Source organism: Dromiciops gliroides, chromosome 1, assembly GCF_019393635.1.
Source record: "Dromiciops gliroides isolate mDroGli1 chromosome 1, mDroGli1.pri, whole genome shotgun sequence".
Taxonomy (NCBI): Eukaryota; Metazoa; Chordata; class Mammalia; order Microbiotheria; family Microbiotheriidae; genus Dromiciops; species Dromiciops gliroides.
Window position 1 is genome coordinate 336,284,878 of NC_057861.1, and position 15,679 is coordinate 336,300,556.

Consider the following 15,679-nt stretch of genomic DNA (forward strand, 5'->3'; position numbering starts at 1 on the left):
TATATATTTTCTTTTCAATTATTAATCATTTTCTTTCTCTCCCTCCCAACTGACCCCTCTAATAACAAACAAAAACAAAAACCTTGTAACAAATAAGCATAGACAAGCAAAAAAATTCCTACATTAACCATGTCCAAAATTGCATGTTTCATTTTGCATCTTGAGTTCATCATTTCTGCTAGGAAGTGAATAGCATGCTTCCTCATAGGTCCCCTGGAATTATGACTGGTCATTTTATTGATCAGAGTTCTTATGGTTTTTTGTTGTTGTTATTGTTTACATTTCTCCTGGTTCTACTCACTTCTTTCTGCATCAGTTCATACAGGTCTTCCCAGGTTTCTCTTGAAACTATCTCTTTCATCATCTCTTATGGCACAATAGTATTCCATCACAAGGATAGACCATAGTTTGTATGCTGTTCCCCACTAGATAGGCACTCTCTCAGTTTCCAGTTCTCTGCCACTACAAAAATGAACTGCTATAAATATTTTTGTACATATAGGACCTTTTCCTTTTTATTTCATCCCCTTGAGGGCATAGATATAGTAGTGGTATTGCTGGATCAAAGAGTATGCACAGTTTAGTAACTTTCTGGGCATAGGTCCAAATTTCTTTCCAGAATAGCTAGACCAATTCATGGCTCCACCAACTGTGTCTTAATGTGTCTCTTTTCCCACAGCCTTTCTAACATTTGTCATTTCCTTTTTTTTGTCAGTTTTGCCAATCTGATGGTCGTGAAGTGGAACCTTAAAGTTGCTTTATTTTTATTTCTCTAATAGTGATTTGGAGCATTTTTTCCAATATAACTGTTGATAACTTGGACTTTTTCCTTGAAAAACAACCTTTTAACATCTTTTCACATATTACAGTTGGAGTGGAAATGTTCTGAGAGTCAATTAAATAGGTAAATATTTAAATCAATAGCAAGCAACCAGAAGCATGATCTAAGGAAAGAGGGAGAGAGGGAAGGAGGGTGACTATGTCCCTCTAAAACTCAATGGAAATGTTATCATATAGAAAATTACCATTTGAAAAAAATCCCAATAACCTAAATGACCAAAACCTGAGAAAGTGTTATTTATAAATTGAAAAGAGTTAATTTTACCTCCTCAGCATCTCTCACACCTCTTCATTTCTCTCAGCTCACACTTGTTGTTCAGTCATTTCAGTTATGTCTGACATTCCTGTGACTCCATTTGGGGTTTTTCTTGGCAGAGATACTGGAGTGGTTTGCCATTTCCTTCTCCAACTCATTTTACAGATGAAGAAACTGAGGCAAACAGGGTGAAGTGACTTGCCCAGAGTCACACAGCTAATAGGAGTCTGAAGTTGGATTTGAACTCAGGAAGATGAATCTTCCTGACTCCAGGCCAGGCACTCTATCCCCTATACCACCTAGCTGCCCGTACTCACACTACAATCACCCTCAAATCCTGCATGTCCTTGGTTAAGGAATTTAACATCTCTGAGCCTTGGTTTGCCTTATTCCTTAAATTAGGAAGCTGGACAAAATGATCTCTTAGGTCTCTTAGCTCTAGATGCTATAAACTGTGACCAACAAAGAGATGTTTGCTGTCCAAGCAAAGGAGTTGATATAATTGGGCAAATATGAAAAATCTTCCCAGATGAAACACTCACCACCATTTCCAGGTTTAAGATTGTGCAAGCAGGAATGATGATCATTGTGATTCTATTTGTGAGCAATAGTCTCCACACCAGGAAATGATTATTCAGGGTTGCCTTGTTCTAATTACTGCTTTTGTTGGCTGTGCAGAGGTTCCCTGCTTTGGGGTGTTACATAAACAAAGTTTGGACCCTGCCTTCTATGCTCTGTTAAGTACCAGCTGCCATGTGGACACTCAATAAACATCAAATTGGACTGGTGGGATGCTTTTTAAAAAATCAATATGATTATTTCAGCATAGTTCCATAGAAACCCCATTGAAAATTCCTAAGAAATTCTAGAGAACTGAAAATGCCCCAACAATTCAGAATAGGACTAGAGTGGAATCTTTTCGATCCTTGGAATAAACCCCAAAGTAAACCCTATTTATTATGTTGAACTTCCTTCCATATGATTGTTAGCAAAGGAGCAGAAAAAATGTGCCAAGGTGCCTGGATTCAGAGGCAACAGTTTGTTTCCCAGTTGGTTCTTAATGAGTTTTTGTTGATGATGTTTGCTTTCTCATCTTGTCCTATCTAAAATTATTCTTAAAAGGGTTATGAAGGGGCAGGTGGGTGACTCAGTGGCTAGAACAAAGGCCCTGGAGTCAGGAGGACCTGAGTTCAAATTCAGATACAGAAGCTGTGTGGCCCTGGACAAGTACCTTAACCTATGAGTGCACCCTGACCAAACTCTCTTAAAAGTTTCAGAACACAAAGCTATTGAAATGGCCTCCCATTTGGTTTCCCAGCCTCAAGCCTCTCCCCTCAACAATCCATCCTCCACACAGCTTCCTTAAGCACAGGTCTGACCATGTCACAACCCTATTCAGTAAACTCCAAGCCTCCTTTTTGCCTTTAGGAAAAATACAAACTATTTGGCTTTTAAAGTTCTTCACATTACTCTAGCAGTTGGGGTTAAGTGACTTGCCCAGGGTCACACAGCTAGTAAGTGTTAAGTGTCTGAGGCTGGATTTGAACTCAGGTCCTCCTGACTCCAGGGCTGGTGCTCTATCCACTGTGCAACCTAGCTGCCCCTTGGTTGTGTCTTAAACAACAATAACAACCAAAGTCTTTTGTGATTACGTATGAAGAAGTTATACTACCATTAAGTGCAGTAGTCATTAAGAGGAGCTGCAAGATCACGATGCATTGGAATGATCTAGAAAAGCATCATGGAGAAGGTAGGATTTGAACTGGATACATAGATTGGACGATAGGGCAGGAAGAGGGAGCTATTTCATACAAGGATCATTACATGAGTAAAAGGAGAGAGGAAAAAAATGAATAGCATTTTCAGAGGACATTGAAGAGGCTGGTGTAGTTGGAGTAGAGAGTTTGTGTTAGGGGCTAGTCAGAGATAAGTTCGAAAGGTAAATTGAGGCTGAATGGTAAATTGTCTCATTTCCAGGTGAGAGGACCTAGAATCTATTCTAGGGACAGTACAGAACAATTGTGGGTTTTCAGGCTTTGGAGTGATATGATGAAATTAACTTTTTAGGAAGATTTATCTGGCAACAGCATGCACAATGGGTAAGAGCAGGGATTGACCTGTTGGGCTACTGTAGTAAGTCCCAACATTTGGACATAAGAAAGACCTGGTGATAAGAAGAAAGGGAAAGAAGGAATGGACGTAAGGAGTATTTCAAGGGAAGAATGAATTGGACTTGACTTCCAGCCAAGATAGCTGTCACATACCTATGCTAGCAAAGTGCTGAAATTTGCATCAGACTGAAAAATCATCAAGAAATCCAAAGATAAAATACAGTAAGTGAAATGTTCCACCCCACCACTGCACAGGATGTCAGCCAGAACCCCTAGGGTAATAGGAAAGGACACCTTGGCCCCCCCAGCAAAGCCACCGGCACCCTAATACATCCTCCCAGCTCAGTCAGTTATGGTGGAAGACACAAGGAGTCTTCAAGTCTGTGTCCGGAATCATTAAGAGTGGCGGACACCCCTGAGCAAGCCCCATGGTGGAGCCCTTGCAGTGACCAGCACTCAGATCCAGATTGCTCAGAACCCCTTAGGGTTCTGAGGTCCTTAATACTCTATTCCTAATACTCTATCCCAAATCATCAGTAAGACCCTGAAGATCCATTGCTCTGAACCTCAAAGACCAAGGGGCTCCTAACTCCCACAGTTGAAGGTCAACTTAGAAACTCAGGGAACCCAGGGTAAAAACAAATAGGGTTGACCACCTTACGCCAAAACACAGCAGGGAGTAGAGCCTGGCTCCACCCAAAGCCCCAGTTCATAAACTATAGAGATAAGTAAATCAAAGAAAACACCAACCAGTATACATAATGACTGCAAATACAAAGATCCCCAAGAATTAGTTGGATGTGACAGTTGATTAGAAATGCAGGTGAAAGAGGAAGAGTCGAAGATGACTCCAAAGTTTTTGTTTTTGGTTTCACTGTTGACAGAAACAGGAAAGAAGACAAGGATGTGATTTCAGGGGAAAGTGATGAGTTCAGTTTTGTTTTTGTTTTTTGTTTTTTTTGTTTTGTTTTGGTTTGTTTTTTTGCGGGGCAATGGGGGTTAAGTGACTTGCCCAGGGTCACACAGCTAGTAAGTGTTAAGTGTCTGAGGCCGGATTTGAACTCAGGTACTCCTGAATCCAGGGCCGGTGCTTTAACCACTGTGCCATCTAGCTGCCCCGATGAGTTCAGTTTTGGAAGTGTAGAATCAAAGTAAATTATCTAGGCAAGCAGGATGAGGTCACTGCTGAAGAGATAACACAGCCCCGATAGGGGAAATTGGGACACCCCATGAGTTTTCTGAGAGAGAAATCCTGTTTGACCTTGCTGCTGATGTTCTCTTCTCCCCAAATTACTTTATATATTATTTTTTTATGCACAAGTACTTTCCCCCATTGGAATGTAAGCTCCCTGAGGACATTGTTTTGTTTCTGTCTTTGTGTCCTAAGATTATAGACATCATGGAGCAGATCATAGAGACGTGTCCTAGGATCACATCTCACTTTGGAGGTGTGTGTGTGGGGTTGTCGTCCTATAATCCTGGGCACTTATCTTAAAATATCTTAAAGCTCTGGCAACTCTCAGATCATTAAAAGCAAAGAAGGGGCAGGCATGCATTGGTAGAGAGAATCTTCTCATCCATGATGTCCTCTATATCAGTGAAATCACAGGTCCTATCCCTTGCCCCTAGCCCCAGAATACCCCTGTTGCACTACTAGCTGCTTAGTAAATTCCTCCTTCAAGGAAGATGAGCTGAGGACTGAACCTAGGGAGCAGTAGAGGCAAGAAAAAAAAGAGAGACAAGACAAGGAGCAGCAGCATCTAGTGGTGTAAGCCTCAGAACAGGGGGGTGTTATGGAAGCTATCGACCTGAGGGAACATTCAGAGGGAAGGAATGGCTCAGTGTCCCAGCCAACTCAAGGAGCTTGAGAACTATTTACAAAAAAAGCTTTCAGATTTGGAGAGGAGGAGGCTGCTGGTAACCTTGGGAAGAGATATTTTAGTAAAATAGAAGGGACAGAAACCAGATTTCAGGGTTTAAGGACAGACTACGTGGTGACAAAATGGAGGCATCAAGGATAAATAAGTCACTTCCTTTGAGAACTTTGTTGGTGAAATAGAAGAGAGGAACTGGGCAGTGGCCAACCAGGGAGAGAAGGTGCCTACAGTTTTCTCTAGAGTCTGGGGTATTTCCAAGTATTATCAAAAGTCAGGGGCCAGGTCCTGTGGCTCTTCACCCAAGGACTCCATTGTTGTTCAGTTCTGCCTTGGTGTTTTTGGCACTTAGTCTTGCTTTGTGTCTTTTTCCAAGTTGGGTTCTTCAGACGTCCCTTCTGGGTCCCAAAAGAGTCAGATTGTAATCTACTCATTCGGTCTTTCCAGGCTCCTCTGACCTTTCTATGAGGAGATATCCCAAACTTTATTACCTTTTGTTCTTAGAGTTAAAGCTATTGTTCTGAAGCTCTTTTTGATGTGGTTTCTATTCAGAAGTTTCAGAGAAAGGAAATTCATTGCTGCACAAGATCGTGCATGAATGCAGAATTACTGTAGTTGATTTGCTGGTAAAGAAATATACAGTCAACTCCCAATTAGCCACGTAGCTATTTTCTGCATTGTAGATTATTTGCACATTTTGAGCTTCCTTTCCTGCCATCTCTCCACACACCACACCCCCTTCTCTTCTATGCCACCTGACTGGTTGGGGCTGTGGCTATACTTCTATTAGGCAGGAAAACTTGCCCTAGGGTTTGAAGCCAGGGCCCTGATCCAGCTGGAAGGTAGGAAGTCTAATCCACAGAGCCCTACAGTCAGTCAGTCACTACTTCTAATGTTCCCTTCAGCTCCTTTTACCCCAGTTGGCTTCAGGGTGTGCATTTACTCCTCTTCCTCCGGCTTGATTGGTCACAGTGATTTTGCTTCCCATCATTAGTGAGGACAATCCCAAAGTTGACTACTACTCAACATTTTTTTTCAACAGGCATTTCTTAAGCACCAGCTATGTCCTTGGGGGATATATGAAGATAAATAAAACATTGTTCTGTCTCTCAGGGGGTGATAAAAACGTGTACATAAATAAATATAATACAAATTGAAATATACTGGATGGTATAATGAGTACAAAGTTCCTTGCTATCAAATGAGAGATAACATTTGCATCTAGGAGGAGTTGGGAAATCACAGACTTCGTGGAGGAGGTGGCATTTGATCTAAGCCTTAAAGGATGGTAGACTGTCAACAATCAAAGAAGGGAGTATGGGGTATTTTTTAAAATATTGCCTACTATTCTCAAAAGACTATTCTACTCCTAATTTTTAATCTATCTATCTATCTATCTATCTATCATCAATTTTTGCAGGGCAGTGAGGGTTAAGTGACTTGCCTGGGGTCACACAGCTAGTAAGTATCAAGTGTCTGAGGCCGAATTTGAACTCAGGTCCTCCTGAATCCAGGGTTGGTGCTTTATCCACTGCTCCAGCTAGCTTCCCCCTACTCAATTTTTTATACAAAATCATTAAGTTTAGCTTCTTACAAAGTGATGATGGATTGTTTTTTTAATTATTTATTTATGTGAGCAAAAACAAAAGCACACCCTTCCTGGTCCAAGCCTCAATAATTTCATGATGTGATTTCAATCCATTAATCTTTGAAGGTGTAGATGAGCTTTGTCAGGAAGGGAGATATAACCCTTCAGTTCAACAGTCATCAAGTTTGTTGAGTTGATGATGAAGGAGCACAGCCTGATGATAATAGCCCAAGATTTCTAAGGTCCTTCCCTACCAACACTAACATTTTAGGAGCCACTCTTGGCTTCTCTCCTTTCAGAGGTGCCTGGAGAGTCTCTAGGGTTATCCTCTGCCATTTTGGAGAAGACAGCAGTAAGGTAGAAGATACTAAAATAAGGTAGATCACTATATCTTTACAGCTGTCTAGTCAGAAAGTTATTGGGGATATATAGACATTCCTCAAGAGGAGTGATGCATGGGAATTATAGCGAGTATAATGAGAGGGAATAGAAGATGTTTAATTATGATCTGAAATATTTAAAAACTGAATTCTAAAGTGTAAAGCTAGCCTAGCCCAACCATGTGTTCATAGCAGATGTCAGTTGATAAGGACAGAAATACATATTAAGTCTTACCCTTGAATTTTAAAAACTCCCTTCCTAAGTACAAGCTGTAGGAAGCATGACTGGACAGCAGGTTGTCTGAAAAAGATAAACTAGAATTAGTTATTGTCAAAATAACAAGTGATCTCAGGCTCTATTAAGAAGGCCTGAAATCCAGCCTCAGACACTTGACACTTACTAGCTGTGTGACCCTGGGCAAGTCACTTAACCCCCATTGCCCCGCAAAAAAAAAAAAAAAGAAGGCCTGGCATCGGCATCCGGGGCAGAAGAAGTGAGAGAGTCACTGTATTTTATCTTAGTCAGATCCTGTATAAAATCTTTCATTTAGTTCAGGTCCAGACACTACCTTTTAGGGAGGATGCTGACAAGTTGGAAAACATCAAGAGAAGGACAATCAGGATAATAATCCTTATGATCATGACACAGTTCTTCATTTGTAAAATGAATTAGAGGGGAAATGGCCAACCAGTCCAGTGTCTCTGTCCAGAAAACACCAAATGGGATCACAAAGAGTTGGGCATGATTGAAATGACCAGATAACAGACAACAACAAACAATTTGAAGAACCCCCCTTATGGAAGAGGGATGTTCTTGTTGGCCCTGGAAAGCAAAACTAGGAGAAAGGGAAAAAAGTTATAAAAAGGATGATTGTAAGGGGAAGAAAACTGCTTAACCTTTCAGGAAATAGTGGATTCTCCCTCCTTGAAAGTCCTTAAGGAGACCCTGGAGAACCAGAACAGGCATTCCCGAGGCCTCCGAGCTCTCTTCCAACTCTGACAATCTATGATTCTTTAATTGTGTCCCTATTAAAAATGTGACAATTCAGGAAAGGAAATGTTAGGGAGATCACTAATCCCTTCGTGCCTGGGAGATATTCATTCCCTCTTTATCCACAAAGAACATTTGTTTATTGGTCATAGCTGTGTGCATGGTAGTGGTACTATTTATCTTGGAACTGAGGATCAAAGATTATAAACAGAGAGATGGAAGGGACCTTGGGAGTCAGCTTGTTCAGTTCCCTGATTTTTTTTTTTAGTTCCTTTATTTTCTTTCTTTGTTTTTGTTTTTTCAGGGCAGTGAGGGTTAAGTGACTTGCCCAGGGCCACACAGCTAGTGTCAAGTGTCTGAGGCCAGATTTGAACTCAGGTCCTCCTGAATCCAGGGCTGGTGCTTTATCCACTGTGCCACCTAGTTGCCCCAGTTCCCTTATTTTCTAATGAAAAAAAAACAAAATCCAAAGAGAAGCAGAGCTAGGATTTGAACTCAGATCTTCTGACTTCACTAAACCACAAAACATTTGTAGTCTGAGTCAAGAATATTCTTGGAGGTCTTAAGCTGGTTCATATTCAAAATTTCTCAAGTTAAACATCATATTTATCCTTATGTCATATTGAAAAGTTGGTTTCTTGCAGTACATTTTGTTCATCAATTGCTTTGAATGTCATGTATACATTTTGGAAATAGCAGCATAATCCAAGAAGTAGGAAATAGATACTCAACACTTCTCAGGTACTCTGCCTAGTTCTGATCATCACAACTGAGAAGAGTGATTCATAAAACCAGAAGGGATCACAAAAGGCAACTACTAACATGTGAGATTATAGGTGACAGAGATTTTGTCTTTTAATTCTGGAATATTACTGCTACCAGTGCAGCGCTCCATAGAGGGTAGACAGGTAAGACATACTCAGGGGAAGCACAATTTAAAGATTGGACACAGAAGAAGAATTGAGGAATAGATAAATTTTCCATACCTTTTCCATAGTCACTTGTATAGAGAAAATAGATCCATCTGGAGAAGTGATGTAATTAAGGGCCTGAAAAGTATTTACATAATGGCTCTGAGGAACTACAGTCTTGCAGATCTCCACTGCCCTCAGGACATCTCCACTTGGATGCCCTATCTCTAGCTCAGGCTTATGATGTCTAGAGTAGAACTGATTTTCTTCCCCTGTAAATCTGTTGCTCTCCCAAACCTGTTAAGGGTACCACCTCCCTTTCGGTCACCAGGTTTTGTAACTTTAGAGTCATGAAATGAGATAATGTATATATAGTGCTTTGCAAACATTAAAGTGCTTTATAACTGTAGCTAGGTGCCACCGTGGAGACCAGAGTTCAAAGCTGGATTCAGACACTTTCTAGTTGCATGATTCTACTACTAGTTATTCCTTAAACATTTGTCCAATACCTGCTTACTTTGGGTACATTGGCATAGATGCCCATTGGTGCCTAGAATGTCTCCACCTTTTGGAATTTCCATCTGCCTTCAAAGCTTTAGTTCGAATGTTGCCTCACTTGTGAAATCTTCCCTTGATCCTCCCCAGGACTCTCTCCTCCCTCAGATTATTTTATGTTTTCTTTTTGATGTATATATTGTACCACTCACTCCAGTCCGGAATTCTTTGAGAGGAGAAACGGTTTTGGGTGTTTGGGTTCCTTTGGTTTTTGTCTTTGTATTTTTGTATACAGTGCCTCACCCATAACAGGTGCTTAATGGATGTTTATTTAATTGAATCATTTGGTAGCCTGCTGACCTTCTTCTCTCTTGAAGAGAGAACCAAATAAAGTAGATTTAAATTGTATGATGAGGGGGTTAGTCATTAAGAAGAACTGACAGTAAGAGTTTGGAACAGTTTTCCAAAAAATAGGTTTGGGACCTTTTTCCTCTGACAGTCCACTCCCCAAACAGTATGACTTTGCTGCATCCTGCCTAGGGATGGAGGTACAAGTTATAAGCTCCCAACCTCTCTTCCATCTCTTTGATCCTATAAAAAATGGCCAACTAAATGCTTCCAGTATTCTTTTGAAGTAGATGGTCTTATGGAAGAAACTCAAGGATGAGTTTACTATTTGCAGAATCCATAAACAGCCAATTATTCTGATCACTAGAATACATACACCACACCCTTCATGCAACACACCACATACCACACACCACACACCACACACACACACACACACACACACACACACACACACACACACACTCCCTAGCAGCACACTGTTAAGTGAAACAGTTCCAGATAATATGAAAGCCAACTGACCCTGGAAAATTAGTGCCCGGCTTGCGTGACTAAAAAAGCTGTTCACAGCAAGGCATGGCTGCAGGCCTTGGCTGTTGTATTTTAGTAACCATGGCAATGAGCTCTCAAGGGACCAAAATGCGAGTGAATTTTCCTTTATTTCAAGGAAGAGCAATAAGAGAGAGGTTGTTTAGAATTGTTCCTTTTTTCCTCTTTTTTTTTTCTATGCCATGACCTTGACAAAAATATCTTTGAAGTACTTACTGGCTAATTTTCTGTTATGGGACTAGAAAAAAACTCAGGATATTTAAAGGATCTTGCCTTTATCTTTAAAGGCTCTTGCCAAAGGAAGTCCCATCTTCCTTAGAATATTTGCCTTTACTGGCTCCAGAGAACCCAATTATTAATTACAAGTGCCTAGGAATGGGCAAAGCTGATAATTCTTATATCAGAGCCAAGCTAGGCACCGAGGCACTATTGCACTTGCTTTGAACTGACAACTGGATTGTACTAGTTTAAATGGCAGGTGCAACTTGTCGTGACATTCTGTAATTGAATATAGATGTGGGGTTTTTTTATTTAAAAAAATAAACATTCAGCCTTAAGCTTGAGGCCAAACTTTTTTTTCCCCACTTGGAAAAGTGATTTCATTTTCCATGTACAATGGAAGAAAATCATGTAGGTTGTTTTTTTTTTTTTTAAAAGGAAAGAAAACAAACAAATGTTCATGATGCATATTTAAAGGATGGTCCCACATGTTTCAAAGCATTTGCTGAGATTATTCTGGATCAGCAACTCTGTCATTGAATCCATATGACTTGCCAAATGGCATTTTATAGCCTTTTTTCTTCATTTCACCCTTATGAGTTAAAATTAAGGTTGTTTTTAGTTGTGACTAATCTCATAAAATCTTTTTTAAGAAGAGGCTTTATGTACTCAAGCCTTGAAAATTTCTTCGGTCTTTGAACTATTGTTGGTCGAATGTCATTAGGGTGTAGTAAGCCCATCCAATTGGGAAAGTCTGCAGCCACAAAGCCAGAAGACAGAATGCCAGAGGACTTGTGAGCACCCCTCCATCTATCTCCAAGAGCTGGGGAGAGGGTTCATTCGGGGATAGCTGCCCATGGTCACTGACATACTGCAACTACAGAGGAAATCATGGGAATGGGCTGACTCAGGAGACTTAGGAATGTGTACAAGAACCTTCAGAAGGACCCATCTTGTCCTTTTCTTCTTTACACTTCCTTGGGATCTTCATATTGGGTCATAGATTCAGAATTGAAAGGGATCTTTTAAGATCTAGCCAGATGTGTCCAGTTTATTTTACATAGGAGGATAACCCTGGCCTAGGGAGGTTAAACAAATTGACCTTGGTGACACAAGGAGTGGGTGATAAGATCAGAATTTGAACCCAGGTCCTGGGATTACCAATGCAGCATTTTTTTCACTGTACCACATCTTACATTCATTCGCCCCCACTGAGGCACAGGTAGGAGCTCTAGAAATTCTCGGAGAGATGGCGGGTAGGATAAAGACACAATTTATTTCCCCTTATCCCAGTATCCAGAGTAGAAGACTCTAACCCCACCTCTAAATGTCTTCAACTCTAAATCTAACCCTCTGACTCTATCCCACCCTAAATTTGCCTCCTTCCCCACCTCTGACCCTAACCCTAAATTTGTGTCTAACTTTAACCTGACTCTAGCCTAATCCTAACCCCGTCTTCACTGACACCATTACAGAAATAGGAGCCACCTGAAATTCAGACTGACCTTTAGATAGAAGTTGGCTCTACAAAACAAACTCCCTCTGGTTGTTTTTGTTTTTTAAAATGGCTTTTATCAGTCAAACCTTTTTTGGACTTTAGCGTATGCAAGATAACCAAGAATGAATTCTTCCCTTTTCAGCAGTTTATTTCAACATTGTGGGGAAATAGCCAGATTCCATTTCTTGCTCTCTAAAAACCTTGTCAGGTCCTAGCCTGGCATTGAAATGCACTCTTGTCCTCCCTCGGCTATGGGTGGGACATTGGTAGCCCACCTTCAATAATTCAGGCTATGCTAAAACCACAAGATGTGCAGATTATGGCATGAGATCACATTTGGGGTTCTTTCTTATTGAGTAAATTGACTTTCTCTTTCCCTGATGTCCCTACCACCTCCTTGTTCTGTCAGTACCAACTCTTGCCACTCATCTATTATTGAGCTGCAAAATCCTCCTAGACACACCCGTCCTGGCTTCTGAATCCCTAGGGCTTAAAATGGACCGGCTTTCATTTGTGGTGCTGTTTGAGGGATGTGTCCATAGAAAATAGGGGATAGCCACTGGATCTGTGATTTCATTGGTGGAGGGAACTCCCAGGTGAGTCAACTCCTTCAACCAGTACACCTTCACTTGCAGTGTTGGAGAGTTGCCTCTATCGCTGAGAAAGTCACACAGCCAATGTGCATCTGAGCCCAGGTGGTCTTGGTTCTGAGGACAGCTCTCTATTCACTGTGTCACTCTGCAGCGTGGAGAATGGGTTACTAAATGCAGGCAGCCAGTGTGAGACATTCCTCTTATTTGGGAGCAGGGAGAATTAAAAGTTAATGTCTTATGGGGTAACTTTATTCTGGATTTTTAAAATATCCTTCTCAGTTTTGAATCTCCCCCCCCTCTTTTTTAAACCCAGGGCAAGAAAAGATATATGGGTCATATAGCTGTTGGAAGAGAGGTGTTGTTCAGTACCTCCACATATATCTTGCTGAAGCAAACTCTTAATCAGGCTAGCAGTAATGGTCATGAAATTTCTTTCCTTAGCAGGTCTTAGCATCCTATAAGATTAGTAACAATCATGGAACTCTGATTCTAGAAATTAAAGATACCGATACCTCAATTTTTCCAATTAGCAGGGGAGATCTTTGTTTGCTGGGGCAGCTAGATGGCACAGTGAATAAAGCACTGGCCCTGGGTTCAGGAGGACCTGAGTTCAAATCTGGCCTCAGACACTTAACACTTACTATCTGTGTGACCCTGGGCAAGTCAACCCCAATTGCCTCACCAAAAAAAAAAAAATGCTCAGGGGCTGCTAGGTGGCACAGTGTATAGAGCACCGGCCCTGGAGTCGAGAGGACTTGAGTTCAAATCCAGCCTCAGACACTTAACACTTACTAGCTGTGTGACCCTGGGCAAGTCACTTAACCCCAATTGCCTCACTTTAAAAAATGCTCTAATAATATATATCTAATAGATACATACAAAATTATTTGTCCCTAAGCAACAGAAAGGTGCCTTCCTATTTTGCCAGTTCTAGATCATTTAGGAAAGACTTGAAAGATAGGGGGAAGAGGTTATCCCTCTTCTTTTAGGGGAATTTTCACAAATAATGGTATTCCCAAAGTTATTCCAAATACTAGGTTAGATTTTCCATTTTTGTTGACTGTCTTTTTATTAACTATCATAACATGGAGACTTGGGCTTTTGTTAATGACACAAACAAATAAACAAACCCCAAATGGTTCATAGAATTTTTTTCTAAGAAACATTATACCTCTGAGAATAAAGCCTCCTGGGGAAGATTGAAACATATTTACAAACTCCTCAATAGCCCCACTTGGAAGAAACCCAGGCAAAGCACACTGGATTTTCCAGTTACTACTCATAAAAAATTTGACGCAGTGGGACCAGATGGAATTTTCCCTGAACTGTTTAAGAATTCAGATTTACAAATAACTGCAGTTCATGTTAGTACTTCAAGATACTCTAATGAGTTGATTTTTTATATGGATCCAAATTCATATTTGTTCTAAGTCAACGTGGTAGAGTTAAAACAATTGGTAGAACAAAATTGGATATTAGTGAGAGAAGAGGGAAGACTGATATGCCTGTTGGGTTGTTCTGAGGGGAAAAAACAGAAATTCTGTGTGGCTAGAACATTTTTGAGGTGATAAAAGGGTATAAAGGTTTTAGGAGGGATTTAGGAAGTAATTTGTAAATATTCAAGCCATTTGAAAGATAAGGGTGAGAATTTGAATCAGTAATGAAAGCAGGAAAGATTTTTCAGTGACTTGCTTGGAGTGGATAATGATATATATTATATATGTGTGTGTATGATATATATGTATGTGTGTATATATGTTTGCATGTATATATGTATGTATTTTACCTACCACAACCAAATGACTGCTATCAGTGTTCAAAATATAGGCTTGTCTTCTTCCTAGAAGAGAAGGTTAAAGGGCTTGAGAAAGACCTCTTCACATCTCAGATGATCAGGGACGAGGAAGCATTCCTAAAACAGCAGCAACAGAAAGTGAATGACCAGGGTTACACACCCAATGTGTCTAGGTACTTGAGCTGAAGTCTTCTAGACCAAAGGTGTCACACGCAAGGCCCTTCCTGCAGTCTGGTCTAGAACCAGATTAAAATGTAGTTGGAGGGGGAGCAGTTAGGTGGTGCAGTGGATAAAGCACTGGGCCTGGATTCAGGAGGACCTGAGTTCAAATTTGGCCTCAGACACTCAACACTTACTAGCTGTGTGACCCTGGGCAAGTCACATAACCCTCATTGCCCCCCCAAAAAATATAATTGGGAAATATTTAACAAAATAAACAAAAATCATATATATAAATGTGTGTGTGTGTGTGTGTGTGTGTGGAATGTGTGTAGAAGAATGTCACACAGAGAAAAAAGGGAAGAAGCACTATGTAGCTGCAACTTAAAAAGAAATTTGAGGGGGGCGGCTAGGTGGCGCAGCGGATAAAGCACCAGCCCTGGATTCAGGAGTACTGAGTTCAAATCTGGCCTCAGATACTTACTAGCTGTGTGACCCTGGGCAAGTCACTTAACCCCCATTGCCCTGCAAAAAAACCAAACAAACCCCAAAACAAAAACAAAAACAAAAATAAAAAAATGAATGAGAGGGGCAGCTAGGTGGCGCAGTGGATAGAGCACTGGCCCTGGAGTCAGGAGTACCTGAGTTCAAATCTGACCTCAGACACTTAACACTTACTAGCTGTGTGACCCTGGGCAAGTCACTTAACCCCAATTGCCTCACTAAAAAAAAAAAAAAAAGAAAGAAATTTGAGGTTCTTCCTGAAGAGAAGGGAGTTGGATATTTAAGGGATAAAACTTATGCTGGGATTCTGGGCAATGATAAAATAGAGCCATTGGTGCCATCAGAAGACAGACGATTCAGTGTCAGAAGAGGAATGGGGGTTGGTTACTCCCTAATGAGGCAGCTATTTATCAATCCAATAGCCACAGAATTCTGTGGTGTCCCAGGACATAAGAGAATATCCCAAAGCTTGTCAAAACATATGACTACTACCCACTTTTGGTGATTCATGTTGGTAGAAAAAACCAGGAAAGCACTGTCAAAAATGATGGCATCTTGATAAAGAAAC

The 15,679-nt window shown here is 40.7% G+C and overlaps 1 protein-coding gene across 1 annotated transcript in view; it reads left to right on the top strand.

Moving 5' to 3' along the window:
* AHRR (aryl-hydrocarbon receptor repressor) overlaps positions 1-15,679 on the top strand; it is a 261,401-nt gene that overhangs the window by 185,438 nt on the left and 60,284 nt on the right. The gene's annotated exons all lie outside the window — the stretch shown is intronic.